The sequence below is a fragment of the Vombatus ursinus genome, unplaced genomic scaffold (genome assembly GCF_900497805.2).
Source record: "Vombatus ursinus unplaced genomic scaffold, bare-nosed wombat genome assembly UNPS02014863.1, whole genome shotgun sequence".
Taxonomy (NCBI): Eukaryota; Metazoa; Chordata; class Mammalia; order Diprotodontia; family Vombatidae; genus Vombatus; species Vombatus ursinus.
In genome coordinates this window covers 32,039,808-32,056,904 of record NW_020954641.1, presented here as the reverse complement: position 1 = coordinate 32,056,904, position 17,097 = coordinate 32,039,808, and the positions used below count along the sequence as shown (strand labels likewise).

Sequence of the window (17,097 nt, the reverse complement as noted above, 5' to 3'; positions counted from 1 at the left end):
TGAGCACCTTGTTAGGCTAAAGTGACTCTTGGCTAGGGGTCTCGGGAGTTGGACTATTTGTTCTTTGGCTTGGGGTTAAGGAGACTACTTGAGATGAATTTAGTTAAATTCCGTAAACATTTATTAAACTCCCACTAGGTGTAAAGCCCTATGCTAATTGCTGGGGGTAAAGAGGTAAAATCAGACTTAGTCTCTGCCCACAAGGATAAATGTTAAACTTAATAGTATTTGACACCATTCACCACCTCCTTCTCCTGGATACTCTGTCTTCCTTAGACTTCTGTGACACTGTTTTTTTTCTTCTACCTGTCAGAGTACTCCTTTATTGACCAGTCCTCTTCTAGTCCTCCAAGTGTGAGTACCCCTAAGGCACTATCCTACAACCTCTCCCTACTCTCTCCTTTGGTGATCTCATCAGATCCCGTGGATTTAATTATCATCTCTATGCAAATTATTTCCAAATTGGTATTAGCCAATGGCTCTAATCTCCTCTTTGCACTTAATCTTGCATCACCAGCCCCAACTGCTTTCTGGATATCACCACCTGGATGCTCTGCTTGGCACATCAGTCTCAACATGTTGAAAACTGCACTCTTCATCATTCTCTCCTAATCCTGCCTTAACTTCTAACTTTGAGGTTTATTTTGATGGCACCACCATTTTCCATTTATGGAGTCTGGAAAAGCTGGTATTATCTTTGACCCTTACTTGTCCCTCAGATCAAATCAGTTGCCAAGTCCTTTAGTTGTACCTTCTCCAAATTTCTTATATTTGGGTTCTCTCCTGCCACCTTTGGTTAAGCCCTCATCACCTCTTTCTTGGACTATTGTAATAGCTTTGTAACTAACTGGTCTCCCCGACTCCAGTTCATCTTTTACAGTTGACAAAAATCTTTCTAATGTATAGATCTGATCTAATTGTTTCTTAACTTAAACTTTCAGTGGCATCCTGTTGCCCCTAGGTGAAAAAATTTAGATTCCTTAGCTTGATGCTTCAGGTCTTCCAAAATCTGGCTTGGCCTTCCTTTCCAGCTTGAGTTCATGTGGCTTTCCATTACACACTCAGCATTTTAGCTGAACTGGACTACTAGCTGCTCTTTGAACTTGATTTGCAGTCTTCTGCCTCCGTGCAATAATATTGGCCATTCTCCATACCTGGAAGGTATTTCTTCAACTCTGAGAATCCATCTCTTCCCTGCAGGCTCAATTCAAATGTCGCCTCCTCTTTAAACTCTTTCCTGATTCTTCTATCTCGAAGTATTCTCTCCCTCCTCAAAATTTCCTTCCGTCCGTTTCCAGGGTCTTTGTTTTTTATCTTTTACCTTACACTTTCTTTTACATTACACATTTGTCTGTACATGTTATATTCTCCCCAAAATGGATTGTAAGCTCCTTGAGGACAGGGACCAAGTCATTTTAAAATCTTTGTAATCCCCAGGCTGGAGTTGAGCTGAATCTAATTAGGTCCAGAATAGCAGTTCCTCTCTGGAAGTGTTAGTAACAGTTGTTCATATTTTTTTGGCCCTATTTTGCTTTCCTATCCTCACAGGTGTATTGTGTCAAATAGGTATTGTTATTGCCATTTTACAAATGAGGAACCTCCTAACAGACCTTACCTTTTTGCTTTATTTTGTCCCAGAGGTGACATTGAGTTCTCAAAAGTTCAGCCAGTGAAACCCTGACCCTATACCAAGCTGGAAAGGCTCCCAGTGTAGACCTGGTGAAGGACTAATTTTGCCATCTGAGCTAAGTTTGCATAGAGTCTTCATTGACAAGTTGACCATCTTCAGCTGATGGAATTTTTTTGGTCTATTGTAACTCATGAAGACAGTTCTACTGAAGGGCTGAGGAGATGGGGATTGGGGGTGGGAGAGAAGAGGTGTGTAATCTACATTTGTGGAAAGACTTACATGCTGGGAAACTGAGACTCAGAGGTGAAATGACTGGCTTGGGTGACTGGAATTTGTCTTTGGTCTTCAAAAACAGTATTCTGTTGTCCCGAATACCTTGTGGTGTCTCCAGTGTGGAGAAATAGCCAGGTTTCCTTTACTACCCCTACCCCATTCCATTGTAGGAGCTTTGCTTAAGTTCAGTATATTCTTGGATCTCTAGAAGAATGGATAAGGGAAGTACTTGAATACTTTGATTATCAGTGCAGTTAACAAAACAAACATTTGCAGAAATGCTAGGATGTAGTAAGAGTAAGTCAAGCTACATCTTCAGTGATCAAGATCCCTGGATAGCTAATGAGTTTGTAAACAAGGGTTCTGTAGGTCATCTTCTGAGAACACCTTTCTGCCTATCTTCAGATTATCAGGGGGCTGGAAAAAGGATATTACCTGATTACAGGTTTGTAATTGTCACACCCATTTTGTAGCTGAAAAGAAAGAGGGCTAAAGTATAGAAATTCAGCTTAGCCAAGAAAATAGATCAGTCACTTGTGGCGCAGAGAAGGGATTCTAGCAGCTTCAAACACCCCTCTCTTCTGAAGGGGGCTGCTTGAGGAACCTGTCAATGCCAATGTGAGCTCTTGGCCAATGAAAAGGTATCTGACTGGGCAAATCAGGACAAATTTCTGTATTTGAGTCTCAGTTTCAGGGTCTGTACAATGGACTGGATGAAATCTGTGGTCTTTGTAACTTTAAAACTTTTAATAAGCATTTGTTAAACACTTACTGTATGTAAGGCACTGTACTACGTGCTTTACAAATATTATCTCACTTGATCCTTTTAACATAAAAGATGCTATTATTATCCTCAGTTGAGGAAACTGAGGCAGACTTGCCCAGAGTCACACAGGGCTCTAGCCATTGAGTATGAGTAATATTTGGATCTGGTCCTGGGCATGGATGTCCACACTTCAGTTGAAAATCTATGTAAGGTTGAAGTCTGATTGCCCTTTGAGTTGGAATTTTCCTTTCCTAGGCTTGCTTAGCATTTGAAAGGTTGAAGATGAAGGAGGATGAAGATGAAGGAATAAGCTCACCAGTTTTAAACACACCACTGTGCTGCTAACTTAAGCCTTGATTGACACCAGCTCCCTTAGCCTTCTCTCCCCTCTGATTGGAGGGCTGTAGGGTGGAGTACCAAACTCCTCCTAGTGCCGCCTTTTATAGAGTACAGAAACTGAACTTCAGCTCACTTTACTTTGCTTCTATTGCTTTTTCTGGTTTCACCTCCATGGAACCAGATGCTTACTCCCCAGGACCCTCTGCTGTCCCATGCACCCCTCTCCCTTCTGCCTCCTTCTATGTGTTGTCTCCTTCTTTAGAATGTAACCTCCTTGAGGGCAGGGATTATCTTTTTATTAATCGTATCTCCAGCTCTTAGCAAGGTGCCTGGGACATAGTAGTCCTTAGTAATTGTTTATTGGATTGATAGAAATCTTGATGTAGTTTACACATATTTTAAGTGGCCCTGTGGATAGAGTCCTGGACTTGGAACCAGGAAGACCTGAGACACTTACTAGCTGTGTGACTCTGAACAAGTTACTTAACTGCTCTCCGCCTCAGGTCCCTGATCTGTAAAGTGAAAGTAATAAAGCACCAACCTCCTAGGGTTGTTGTGAAGATCAAATGAGTTAACATATGCATAATACTTTTCAAACCTGATGTGCTATGTAAATGTATGTAAAACATACTATGTAAAACTACTATTATTAGTTGTTACATTCTGGCATCCCTGGATAGTAGAATAGTTGTTTGAAGGTTGCAAGGTCTGTGGTCAGGAGTGCCTGTTCAGATGTTCCTGGGTGTCATAGGTGAAAGAAAGCCAAAGCAAGAAAAAGTATGAGATGGCCAGCAAGTTAGGTGTGGCTTTCAGGAGACAGCATCTCAGGTGTAATGAGATCAAATGAGATAATATTTGTCAGGCACTTAGCGTGGTGCTCAGCACAGAGCAAGTGCTTGATCAGTTCTGGTTCCTCCACATTTCCCTGCTTTTCTGGTCAGGTGTGTCCTTGATATTGTCTTACCTATTACTGTTCAGGCTCATGTCATTGATACCATGCTACAGTTTCCTTATGTCTATCATATGTTTCTCCCTTGCATTTTAGATTACTTGTAATTTTTATTCTTCTGAGATTATGGCAGTCTGTTTCAAATCTTTATAGCACCATTGGGAGAACATCGGTATAAAAAAGAAGCATTTGAGACAGCTGGTAATGCAGTGGGTAGAGTGCTGGGCCTGGAGTCAGAAAGACCCCAGTTCAGATCTGGCCGTAGATACTCATTAGTTCTGCGACCCTGAACAAGTCACTTAACTTCAGCTTGCCTCAGTTTCCTCATCTGTAAAATGGGAAGTATAACATCACCTACCTTGCAGGGTTGTTGTGAGGTTCAAATGAGATATTGCTTAGCAAATATGCTAAGTGTAAAAGCACTTAGCATAGTGTCTGGCACATAGTAGGTGTCATATAAATGCTTGTTCCCTTCCCCTTCCCCCATTTGAGACATCAAGGAGTTTGGAATCAAACTTTCCCAAATGTCATCCAATCAGATCTCTTTTTCCTATTCACTGGTGGTGCACAATTTACTGTCAATTTGTAGTATCAGTTCAAATTGTAAACTTTGGTGTGAAGAAATGAGGTATGGTGGAAAGTGGATTGGGTTTGGTGTCAGAAGTTAGCTAGTCTGTCATGTCTGACTCTTCATGATCCCTTATGGGGTTTTCTTGGCAAAGATACTGGAATGGTTTGCTATTTTCTTCTCTAGTGGATTAAGGCAAACAGAGGTTAAGGGACTTGCCCAGGATCACACAACTAGTGAGTGTCTAAGGCTGGATTTGAATTCTGGTCTTCCTGACTTAAGGCTCAGTGTTATCCATTAAGCCTGATTCCTTGGAATCAGGAAGACCTAAGGTACTTATCCAAAAGACCGGATTCAAATGCTGGTTCTGTCATTTACTTCTTGTATGACTTTGGGTAAGTCATGTAACTTTCCTGAGCCTCAGTTTCTTTATCTGTAAAATGAGAGGTTTGGATTAGATGATCCTGAAGACTCCTTCCAGTTCTAAGTGTCAGTTCATAAACATGGAAAAAGACATTTAGGGATACCTGAGCCTTCTCGAATTCCTTAAAATTCTAAATCTGTGATCTTGTCTACTTGATGGGCTCGCCATCCCAGCATTGCATGGCCAGGGAAATAGTCGTTTCTCATCCACTCTGTTTTTTCAGTGTGGTTTATTAGAGCAATCATTTTTGCATTGGTTGGATTTTAGCAGAGGCTTTGTAGTGTTCTAAGCCTTGATACAATTGGTCCAATGTCACCTGTGAACAAGACCATTTAGGGTAGAGGTGTCAAATTTGGAGCCTGCAAAACTCTGGAATACTTCTGGAACCAGATGAAATGGAATTGAGAAATGTTTAACAAAGTAAAAATGCAACATAAATAATGCTAATTTATGGTTTTCTAAATCATTATTGCTTCCCCCCCTTTCAGTTTGACACGACTGTTTTAGAGTGTCTTGCAATCAGATTGGATAGAATATTTTTACAAATATGTGGGCTGGAAAGACCTTTGTTTACTGAAAGCCTTGTAATGTGTTGACAACAATAGTTCACATTTATGTAAGTTTTAGTTTACAAGTAATTTCTTCAAATCTTTTGAGGTAGGTTGTGTAAATAGTATTCTTCCCATTTTATAGATGAGGAAACTGAACCAAGAGAGGTTAAGAGAGTTGTCCAGTGTTTATAGTGTTAGAGCTGTGTCTAGGTTCAAGTTTTCTGATTCCGAATCTCTCTGTTTTACCACCACTGTGCTCCTCTCCTGACAATTTAATGTTCATTCATTGAGCTGTAGGCCCTGTTTCCTTCCCCCCTTACGTTTCTCTCTTCCCACAGATCATCTGAAAACATTTGTTAAATTCCTTTCTGTGCTTCCTAGGAACTGAATTGGGAGATGGTGTTATGGAAAAAAGGACTGGCCTGAGAGTTAGGAGACATGACTTTTAGTCTTAATTGTGTCATTAATTCATTGTTTGACCTTAGGCAACTTACTTCCCCTTTCGGGGCTCAGGCTGTCTCCTCATCTGTAAAATGAAAAAAGAATTGGGCTAGATGCTTTTTAAGGTCCTTTCCATCTTCTTTGTTCTCAGGTCCTTTTTAGTTCTGAGTAGTTTTTTTTAATATACATTTTTTTTCTTTTTTGCTTAAAAATTTTTTTATCTTGATTTTTTTCAGTTTACCTCTGTGGGTCTCAGTTTCCTAACCTGTAAAAGAAGGGTTTGTTTTGGCCGACTTCTAAAGTCCTTTTTAACTCTTAAATCTGTGATCCTCTGAACCTGTGTCCCTTCTCCTTTTCAGAGATTTTTAATTGCTCCCTGTTTCTCATAGAATAAGAATTCCTTATTCTACCCTGTGAGGTCCTCCTCAGTTGGCTTCAGCCTCCCTCAGGAACCCCATTACCCGGGACTTCTGTTTGTATACTCTACACTCCAGCCAAAACATGAGTCTGCCTCCCATGCCTGATTCTCATGCAGCTCTTTCCTATCTATATTTTATTGCTTGTGCTTGGACATCCTTCATATCTTTCAGTTCTTTTTCAGTTGTGTCTGACTCTTCATGATGCATTTGGGGTTTTCTTGGCAAAGATGCTGAAGTGGTTTGCCTTTTCCTTCTCTAGCTCATTTTACAGATGAGGAAACTGAAGCAAATAGGGTTAAGTGACTTGCCGAGGGTCACACAGCTAGTAAGTGTCTGAGGCCAGGTTTGAACTCAGAAAGGTGAGTCTTCTGACTTCAGCCCTCTGTCCACTGTAGCTGCCCCTCTACATATCTATATCTGTTGAAATCCTTTCCTTTTAAGGTTCAGCACCAGTGTTGCCTCTTCCATGATGACTCCCCTTTGAACCCCCAAGTATAAGTAATGTCTCCCTTTTTAAATATATCATGCTATGTTTGAAGCTCTACTCTGCCCTTATTTTGTAACTTGTATTAAAGCTGAGTATTTTTCTTATTCGTATTTATAATATCGCACTTGAAGATAGTAGTTAAGGAATTTTTCATCTTTGTATCCTTGTTGTCCAGTGTAGTACATAGCGTATAATAGGCATTTAATAAATATTTGTTGAATTGAATTAAGACCTGACCTGGGTCCTTGGGAAATGGAAAGGAGGAATGAAAAAGGACATTCTGTAGATGGAGATGAAAGCAGCTTTTTGGGCAGACACAGACTAGATTAGTTTAGATGGAGCAGAGGCTTGGTAAACACTGTTAGTAGTAGATGAGGTAAATTGAAACCCGACTGTGAAGGGCATTGAATGCTGGGATAGAAATTTTTTTTTTTGTTAACAGTGGAGCTGTGTTAAAGGTTAAAAAGGAAGGGGATAGTATACACAGGTAATGTTAAATCAGGAGGTATAGAAGAAAATGAGGCCCAGAAATGTTAAGTGATTTCCTGGAAATTTCATAGCAAATGTGTGAATGAATCTGGACTAGATTTCAAGTTATCTTGCCCCTGAGGCCAGTTTTCGTAGAAGAGAAAGAGGAGAATGGAGAAGAATCTCTTGGCTGGGAGGTGCCAGTACAAGATGATATTCAATTTGGTAGAATTCTGGGCAGACACCAGAAACTGATGTAGGGTCATTGAATGTCAGAAGTGGAAATAGACAACCCTTTTGTCAGAGGTGGAGGGCACCTTTGAGACCATCTTTTCATTTTCTAGTGGAGGAGATTAAGGTTAAGAAGAGGAGAGAAGTAACTCGTCCTCCTGTCTAGTTTATAGAAGAGCCAGGATTAGCATCCAAGGCTCCTGACTCTTAGCCTAATGTTCTTTCTACGGCACTGCTAACCTCCTCTAGTCCCCAGCCTCCTCCAAGCAGAGACCTTCCCCATTTGACATTCTTTCTTCTTTGCTCCTTTATCTTGGGCCTTATATCCTTTCCTTGGACCTTGGGGATGTGGTGGAGGGAAGATACTTGTTTTAGGAAGCGTGCCACCATAGGCATTTGGGCTTGTTCAATCATAGGGGGCCGTTCAAAACCTGCCACTTATCGCACTGTTCCATGGCCCAGTCTCATGTATATCTCAATTTTGGGAGGAGCCTAAATTAAAAGTGAGAAAGCCTGCTTGGTGGCTTAGTTGAAGTTTTCTTCCTGTAGGCCCATGTGGGTTTCAGGTGTGGCGTTTTTGACCCAGCAATGCCAACTCCTCACCTGTTTAACCTGCTTCTTCTTGGACCTTGTGCCATCAGGCGTGAGGGGCCTTAGCGTGTGTACACAGAAAACACAAACAAGAGCCAAGAGCCACCTGAAGCAGTGTTTCATCAGTTTCCATGAGGCTCACAGCTGGCGTTTTCCCACTTCCCCTCCTGCCAGATTTTCAAGTCCTAGCACTCTGCATCTGTTCCACTCTATCTAGAGGCCCCTGAACCTTATCCTCTGAAAGGAGCAGAATACTCCCTTCCAGAGTCCTGGGCTTGAGCACCTTGAAAAGCACAAAGCATATCTCTGCAGTTCTGTAGCCCAGTGTCCCAAATGCAGTTCAAGAAAAAGATGACAAGGTGGGAGGCCAGTAGGTACCAGGAAGAGTCAGAAGACTTGAGCTGTAGGCTTCACTCCTCAACTGACATGCTGCTCAACTTTGGGTAGATTTCCACCCCCCTAGGTATCAGGTTATTTTTTTCCTCTGTAAAATAAGGGTTTGGATTAGACTAGGTGATCTCTAAAGGCACTTTTAGCCCTGTCACTTGTTTATGGTGGGACTGCGAGGTGCCAGGCTCCTGGAAACAGTCTGCCATATAGCCTGCAGTTTAAAATCCATCCCCTTGAATTTCCACTCCCTCCCAGAATTCTTCCTTGATTTCTCCACTCTAAAGTGATTTCTCTTTTTTTTTTTGTGACATATGAGTGGCACCTAGGCTATCTCCTTAAAATTTTTTATTTTACATTTTTTCAATCAATAAATGTTTATTTCCTTTCCTATCTCCCCCATTGGGGAAAAAAAAAAGAAAATTTTTTTTTTCCATATTGGCCATGTCCAAAAATGTATATCTTATTCTGTATTCTTGAATCTCTCACCTGTCAGGAAATGGGTCACATTCTTCATCAGTGGTCCTCTGGAATCATGGTTGATTAGTGTATTGATCAGGGTTCCTAAGTCTTTCAACAGAGACTAACATAGACTGTCTTCTACTGGATCATCAGTTACGGTCAGCCTGATGGCATCCATTGTTGTCTTGAACCTTTCCTTGTCCTTCTATCACTAAATCGGTGATTAAGTCAACAAACCTTTATTCAATGCCTGCTGTGTTCCAGGTACAGTAGTAAGCCCTGTATGATCCTGTGGTTTCTTCACACTACTGTAGCTGTTTAACCCAGTTCTAGTTAGGGTTCCCAGAGGACAGAGATCTTGTTTGGGATATTAGTATTCTCCACAGTACCCTGGGCACATAGTAAATGCTTAGTAAAACTTTGTTAAATTTGGTTTGATGGATAAGGAAAGAACTTGCCCCGAGCTGCTGTCTGGGATGGTGGGATGGGATAAGTAGTAAGGGTTGGGAGAATAAATGAGTTCAGGTCTTTTCATATGAGGGTAGTTACTCCTGGAGTAGGAGAAGCTGGCATATAATCCTTTAAGTAACATCTGCCCAGGCACAATCACAGCTTTTGCCAGGTTCACAGAAATGAATCATGATGGAAGAGAAAAAGTCTTTGGCAGGGAGTCATGAGACTTGGGGTCTCCTGGGAGCCAGTACCAGCCTTTCCAGTAAATGACTGGGTGACCTTAGACTGGTCATTGGAAGCCTTTGGCTTTAGATTTTCCATCTTTAAATTGAAGGGCTTGGATTAGATAGATCTCTGAAGACCCTTTTGGTTCTAAGATTCTCCTCTTTGGGTCTCAGTTTTCTCTAAAATGAGAGGGTCTGGGATAGGTCATTTCTAAGATTCATTCCAGCTCAAAGACTTCCTGTGGTGAGGACAAAATTCATTAAGATTTTGAGTGCTTCATGTGTAAACTATGTCAAATTACTTGCCTTCTCATTGAGGGGACAGAGGAGGGAAGGAAGGGAGGGTGAGAATTTGGAACTCAACATTTTAAAAGATGAATGTTAAAAATTGTTTTTACATTTAATTGGAGGGAAAAAAAGACATTTTGGAATATAGGGGAAAAAAAGAATTTGACTGCTTCCTGGATACCTAGTATTGTACTGAACACTATCAGATACACAGAGCAATGATAAGACATGAAACTTGAGGTTCTGATAGTATGGTTGGAGATAAGTCTAAAGCAGGAGTGGAGAACCTTTAGCCTTAAGGCAACATATGGCCTTCTGGGTCCTTAAGTGCAGCCTTTTGACTTAGATTGAATCCAAAGAGCCAGGAAGGTCTGGAATCAAGTCTTTGATACATATGTACTAGATTACCTTGGGCAGGGCATTATGGTTGTAATCATAGGTCTAATTCCCATTCCTGTGATTTGGAAAAAGTGTGATGAATGAAGTGGGTATTCTACATAGGAGGAATGCTTTGGAACAACAATACAGAATCAGGAATGAGCATAGTTTGAGGGGCAGGTGGGGAAGGAGGCAGGTGTGCCTGTTTAGAGCAGAGAAAGTATGTTTGTTAGAGAGGAGAGGAAAATAGCCAGATAGAGAGTAGCTTTCTAGAATGTTAGCTTTGAAAGGGACCTTAGAAAAGCGTTAAGTGTAGCTTTTGAAAGATTTGCACGAAGCAAATCCAGGTTCAGGACCGAGGTCTCCACACTTCCTATGTGATTTTTCAGCTTTTCTACACCAGTGATTGTGTGTGTGTGTGTGTGTGTGTGTGTGTGTGTGTGTGTGTGTGTGTGTTTGCTAGCAAGGATGTGTTAGGTGGGCTCATGTGGATGTAGGCATGAGACTGGGTTTGGTAGGACTTTGCCATTCTCTAAGATTGAGGGGTGGTCCACTGTCATACTCCAGCAAAGATTGGCAAGGACAGGGCGTGTGCCTGGAGATAGGGGTGCTGCTCTTCCATTGTATTAGGGCAAGGAGGAGCCTAAATGGCTGCCAGCTAGATAGGGAGGGGGGAAAGACTGAGAAGGAGGGAGCCCAGTGCTGAAGGAAATCGTGTATTTTCCAAGCTCTCTGAGGATACTGGAAACAATGGAGGAGTGGGGAGGAGGAACTATTAAAAGGACCTGATGGTGGGGGGGATGGGGAGGTAGGGAGGGAGAGGGTGGGGAAGAAGGGAAACAGACTCTTGGATTTGGCTTCTGTTTCTTGGAAGGATGTTTATGTAATTTCCCTAGAACTATAGGGCATGATCTCCTGTGCCCCTGTAGGGTTATACTCTGAACAGCTGTCCTGAGCCGGGGCCTCCCTCCATTTCCTACTGAGTTCAGTTTTCCTTTGCTCAATCTGCAGCCGTTGGGAGGGGAATTAGTAGGCTGGGGAAAGCTCAAGGCATCTCTGCCTACTTTTACAGTCAAGAAGTCTGAGATCAGAGTGTGGCAGAAGTGGACAAGACCTTAGAGATCATCTAAATCCAAACCCCTCCATTTTACAAATAGGGAAACTGAGGCACAAGAGGAGTGATTTAAGGAGAAGTGATTTACTCAAGGTTACATGGGGGGGAGTTAGGAAAAGAACGCACATATCCCAGTGTTTGTTTTTTTTTTACCCCCTTCCCCATTAAATTAGTTCGGTAAGATGCACGTGTGAGGAGCTATGGGGAAGTATTTTAGAGACGATGAGTCTTACAGTAGTGTGCCATCTCCTAGACTTCTTCGCATCACACTCCCCCAGTTATTAAAAATCTCTTGAAATTAACACTTTATTTTATATATACTTTGTATTTATTTGTTTGCATGTTGTACACTGCCCCCCCTCCAATAAGCTTCTTGAGGGCAGGTGTTGTTTCTCATTTGTGTTTATATCCCTGGAACCTTATTTTTAAATTGAATGGAGAGGCCGTTAGAAAAGGCTTGAAAGAAATTGTGAAGAACAGGCCTGGCTCAGAAGATGAGATAAATTGTGCCTCTCACCCTTTTGCAGAGGTGGAGGGTTCACAAACATTGTGCAGTGCATTTATTTTCAGACTCTTTTGATGTTATGATCAATCATGTAGATTTCCCCCCCTCCTTGTATTAAAAAATACTATTTGTTATGGGATGACTCTCTGGGAAGGGGAAGGGGAAGGCGAAGGGGAGAAATTGCAAGAGAAAACTGGAGTGATGTAAAAAAACCCCAAAATACATCAATAAAAACTCATTTTTAAAAATAGAGAACACTTGGAAGATAGAGAACAAGAGGAGAGAGCTCAGTGGTAGGCATGCCTAGGAGTTAGAGATTTTTTGGGGGGGGAATTCTCCAGGTGACTGGAGAGAAAGCACTTTTAAGTGCTGGGTTCTCCAGGTCTTCATCGCCACTCCCTTCCCAGCTCCCACTTAGATGGGTGACTGAGGCCTTCTTGGAGGTGTCAGGTTAAGGATATGAGCCATGTGTTCTCAGCCTTACCCTGCTGCCTAAACATTCCGTGTCATCTTGCCATAGTTCGTTACCTGGTGCCTTCTTTTTTTTTTAAACTAAGTTTTTATTAATGTCTTCTGTTTCTTACATCATCATTTTCCTAAGTGTCCTTCTCCCTGCATCTCCCAGAGAGCCATCCCATATAAAAAATAGTGTATTTTAAAGAGGAAAAAAATTAGCACAATTGATCAATAAAAAAGTTTGAAAATGTGCAGCGAATTACACCTGTAGACCTCCCACCTCCAAGAAAGGGTAGGTTGGGGATATCTGCTCATCTCTTTGTTTGAGGCTTGATTTATCTTTATAATTTTGTTACATTTACTTTTGATTTACTGATGTGTCATTCTTTCCACTTAACATTGTAGTTACTGCATTTATTGTTTCTTGGCTTTGCCGACTTCTGTTTGCATCGGTTCATATAGATCCCTTGTGTATTCATCAAACACACATCATTTCTTACAGCATAGTAATATTCCATTTACATTTGTGTATCATAATTTGTTAAGCCATTTTTTGGTTTTGTTGAGAATGAAATCCACCTGCCATGGTTCCACTCGGGCACCACCTTCTAATAATAGTCATTATACTTGCTGGCACTGACAAAGTGCTTCAAGTTTTGCAAAGCACTTTTTACATAGGTTATCTTAGTTGATCCTCACAACAATACTTTGAGGTAGGTGCTATTATTCTCCCTGTTTTATAGATGGGGAAATTGATACTGAGCAAAGTTAAGTGATTTACCTAGAATCATATCACTTGTTAAATGTCTGAGGTGGGATTTGAATTCAAGTCTTCCTGACTCCAAGTCCAGCACTCTATCCACTATACTATCAATTAGTCTTCTACATGAGTCCTTTCCTGATTTCTCTCCCACCTCCTCCCAAGTTTCAGGTATTTCTCCCCCAACTTGCATTTATTTTGTATGAAGTTATGTACACGTTGTCTGCCCTGATAGGATGTAAAGGCTTTGAAGGAAGGTAGTTTCAGCTTCATCCTTCATTCCCAGTGCTTAGCATAGTGCCTGGTTTAATTGATTGACTGACTGACTAGAGAAAGTAGCCAGAGTGTTTTTGGTGTTCTATTAAATTCAGCAGCTATTTCTTAAGTGTATGAGGTCATTGTGTTATGTCCTAGAGTCATAGGTCATAGGTCTAGATAGAGCTGGAAGAAGTTCGGAGGCCAAACCTCTCATTTTACACATGAGGAAACTGAGGCCCAGAGAGATTCAGTGTTTTGCCCAAGGCATGTAAGTATTAAGTGGCAGAGGGAGGATCTGAACCTCTCTGGCTTCAATACCAATTTCTTTTTCAGGGTACCTTACTCCTGCCCCAGGGAGAGTGAAAAATGAACGAGACAATCTCTGCTCTCATGGGCTTTATATCTTGCAGGGGAAATTCTGTGAACTTAAATAACTCCAGTGGTAAACAGAGCAGGATAAATGCCTCAGAATTACAAAATTCTGTGATAGATTGGAAGATTGTCTCTGCCTATAAGGATCAAGGAAGGCTTCCTGGAGTGGAGGTGGCATTTGAGCTGGTGAAGAATGGGTAGGATTTCAATAGGTAGATTTAGAGGTAGAAAGCATTCCAGGTTGAGGGGCTTGTGTGAACCAAATCACACAGACGTTTATAGAGGCCAGTGGTATTCAATCCACTTTGGCTGGGGCAGGGTAGGTGTTAGGGAATATCATGAAATAAGGCTGGAAAGATAAGATACAGGGCTTGAATGTCAGGTGAAGGAGTTTGGATTTGATTCAATAAGCCATCCATAGAGTCACTGACGGTGTTTGAACAGGGGAACAGCGGGATCAAAACTCTAGGTTACCAAGATGTATCTGACAATTGAGTAGGTTAGTGTGGAAAAGCATACTGGGTGAAGCCTGGAGTCCAGGAGACCAGTCGCAATATTAGTCCAGGTAATCAGACCTTAATTTAGGGGAGAGGTGGTAGGAATAGAAAAAAGGCAGGGACAGAAATGAGACACACTGCCCGGTGGAAACTTCTAGCCACTCTGACTCCCCACATTGAGTTGGCAGCGGACCTACCTGTTAGGATTCGAGGTTGGTTCCAGTGATTTTTTTTTTAAACTCATATGAGAGCAATTTGTGAGGGAAGGGCCAAAAATCTATTTGTTTGTCCTTGTGGCAGTCCTTTACCTTCCTGACCCTAGATGCTGAGGCTTCAGATATACTGCGTGTCATTTCCAGGGCAGCTGGGAGCTCTGAGTCACATCCAGTGGACTTGGAGAGCTGGAGCAACAGGGCTATTGTCTGTCATGAATTCCATTATTCTCTAGGTGTCTCTGCCCTCCCCCACTCTCAGTCTAGAAGGATCTGAAGAGAATAAATCAGTACCAAATCATAAATTAGTGTGCACAAGTAAGATGTAGCCCAAGAAACCCAGCAGAATTCCTGCCTACCTTTGTTGTTGTTCAGTTGTTTTTCAGTCCTGTCCAACACTTTGTGATCCCATTTGGTATTTTTTTGGCAGAGATACTGAAGTGGTTTGCCATTTCCTTCTCCACCTCCTATGACAGATGAGGAAACTGAGGCAAAAAGGGTTAAGTGATTTGGCCAGAGTCACACAGCTAGTTTAAGTCAGAAAGGTGAGTCTTCCTGACTCCAGGCCCAGAGCTCTCTCCACTGTGTCACCTAGCTGCCCCACCTTTATGCTTTCCAGAATCACCCAGCTGTCTTCTGATTGTCTTTTCCCTGCCTCACCTCCCCTCCTCAGATTCCCCTGGGAATTGGAGGCCATTGGATATTTCTGAATTTCCATACCAGTTTTGGGGAGCAAGCCTGGGCTTACTATCACACTTGAGGAGGAAGAAGCATCAGGATTATTATAAAGAGCAGCAGTCTTACTGTGGGTAGCTGGAGATCTGGGTTTGAATCTTGACTCTGGTGTTAAATTGCTCTGTGATTCCAAGCAAGTCACTTCCTTCCTTTGGGCCTCAGTTTCCTTTCCTGTACAGTAAGGAAGTTGAACTAGATGTTCCCTGTTATCCCATTTGTGCCCTGTCACTCTATGTTCTCTGGCTGTCCTTTGAATTAGGATAGTCTGTGTTCTAAGATATGTGGAACTCTGCAGAACATTTCATGTCTTAGAGGCCTGTGTAGCTCATAGCTCTCTGTTGGTTTTTGGTGAATCTTGGGGGTAGGGGAAGATGTGATAGGGAAGGGAGGGAGCCACATGATTTTTAAGGGCCTGAGTGCAGTCCCTTCCTGGTACTGCTTTGCAAATAACTTTGTCATGGAAGCCTGGGTTATGTAACCAGCTGATCCTGACCTGGCAGTAACTGGAGGAAGATTTTTCTGTTTCATTCTCTCTCAGGCAGTAGAGACCCCCCCAACTCTGCCTCTAAGCCTCTTTGGCAGTTGTCTTAGATAACTTATTAGCTGGCCTTGGTGATGGAAATTGGACCCTAGCTATTCTGCTACTCGATTTGTTTAATCTCATGGTTTAACAGGCCCTTCCTTGTCCTGCTCGTTTTTGTTGGAACAATGCAAAAGTATCTGCAGCCTGTTGGAGGGACAAAGATGTTTATCAATCCCTCTGGAAAAAGCTCCCCCCACAACACACACCAAGCAGCAGGCAAGAAGCCTGTTTTGCTAACACATGACTGTCTCCCAGCCTTTCCTTCCCTGGGAGTTCCCCTGATTTATAAAGGGGCCCTATTCTCTCTCCTGGAAGCCCAACTACTTGACAAACCAGCTCTTATACCGAGAGTCGGGATCTGGGTTCTAGTCCCAGCTCTTCCATGGAATCCTATGTGATTTAGAGTAAGTCACTTTCCCACATTGATCCTTGGTCTTCTCTATAAAAGGTGATGGACTATATGATAACTAAGGTTTCTCCTTGATTTTTTTTTCTGCTTTATCAGTTTGCAGGAGTCACCTGCTGAGGCTGAAGGTAAAACCAGAGCAGAAGGTAAAGCCAACAGGTGGAATTCTGAGGAATGGAACCGAGGCACAAACAGTCGTGCTCTTAGCCTGGGAGGAAGGATGAACTGACCAGTGGCTTTTATCTTCTCAGCACCCCTTTAAGCATCTTAATGAAGTTCCAAGACACTTGTCCAGGTATGAGGAGCAATGCATGGTAGGTGTGATGATCTTGAGTTTAGTATCCCCTTCCCACTTAAACAAGACAAACAAGAGGGGAGAAAGGGAGGGGGAAACAGCACCTGCTTTCCCTCTGAAGCAAAGGACAAAGAGTCTTTTTCTATTTCGTTCTCATTGTCCTAAGACTTATCACAGCTGTCCTAGGCTCCCATCCTCTTTCAGTCTCTAGTTCACCATCTAAATAACTTGGGAGACCAGAAAAGTCCATCTCTAATTCCCACCCGTGACTTGCCCACAGTCATATTATAGACATACTATATTTGAATTTAACAAGGCATTTGATGAAAGCTATCATGATATCATTATAAGCCAAAATGTAGAGTTGTAGACAGACATTTATACCATTAGGTAGACTGAGAATTTGTTGAGAATAACTAGATTCAAGGAATTGTGATTAATGGATCAATGTCAACCTAGTAGAAGGTCTGTAGTGACCTATAAACAGAGGTCTGGCCTTGTTTTTGTTAGTGTTTTTGAGGAAAGCATAATGCTACAAAATCTGTAAGTGAAACAGTGATATAATGGGATGGCTA

At 42.0% G+C, this 17,097-nt stretch overlaps 1 protein-coding gene across 5 annotated transcripts in view; it reads left to right on the top strand.

The window, feature by feature from the left end:
* NDST1 (N-deacetylase and N-sulfotransferase 1) overlaps positions 1–17,097 on the top strand; it is a 61,915-nt gene that overhangs the window by 1,379 nt on the left and 43,439 nt on the right. For 3 of the 5 annotated variants that reach the window (XM_027841915.1, XM_027841916.1, XM_027841917.1), the window contains exon 2: positions 16,327–16,522. The gene's annotated coding sequence lies outside the window, so the exon portion shown is untranslated. Of the gene's footprint in view, positions 1–16,004; positions 16,226–16,326; positions 16,542–17,097 lie in introns of those variants that run through there. The other 2 variants (XM_027841919.1, XM_027841918.1) reach the window with 2 other exon arrangements.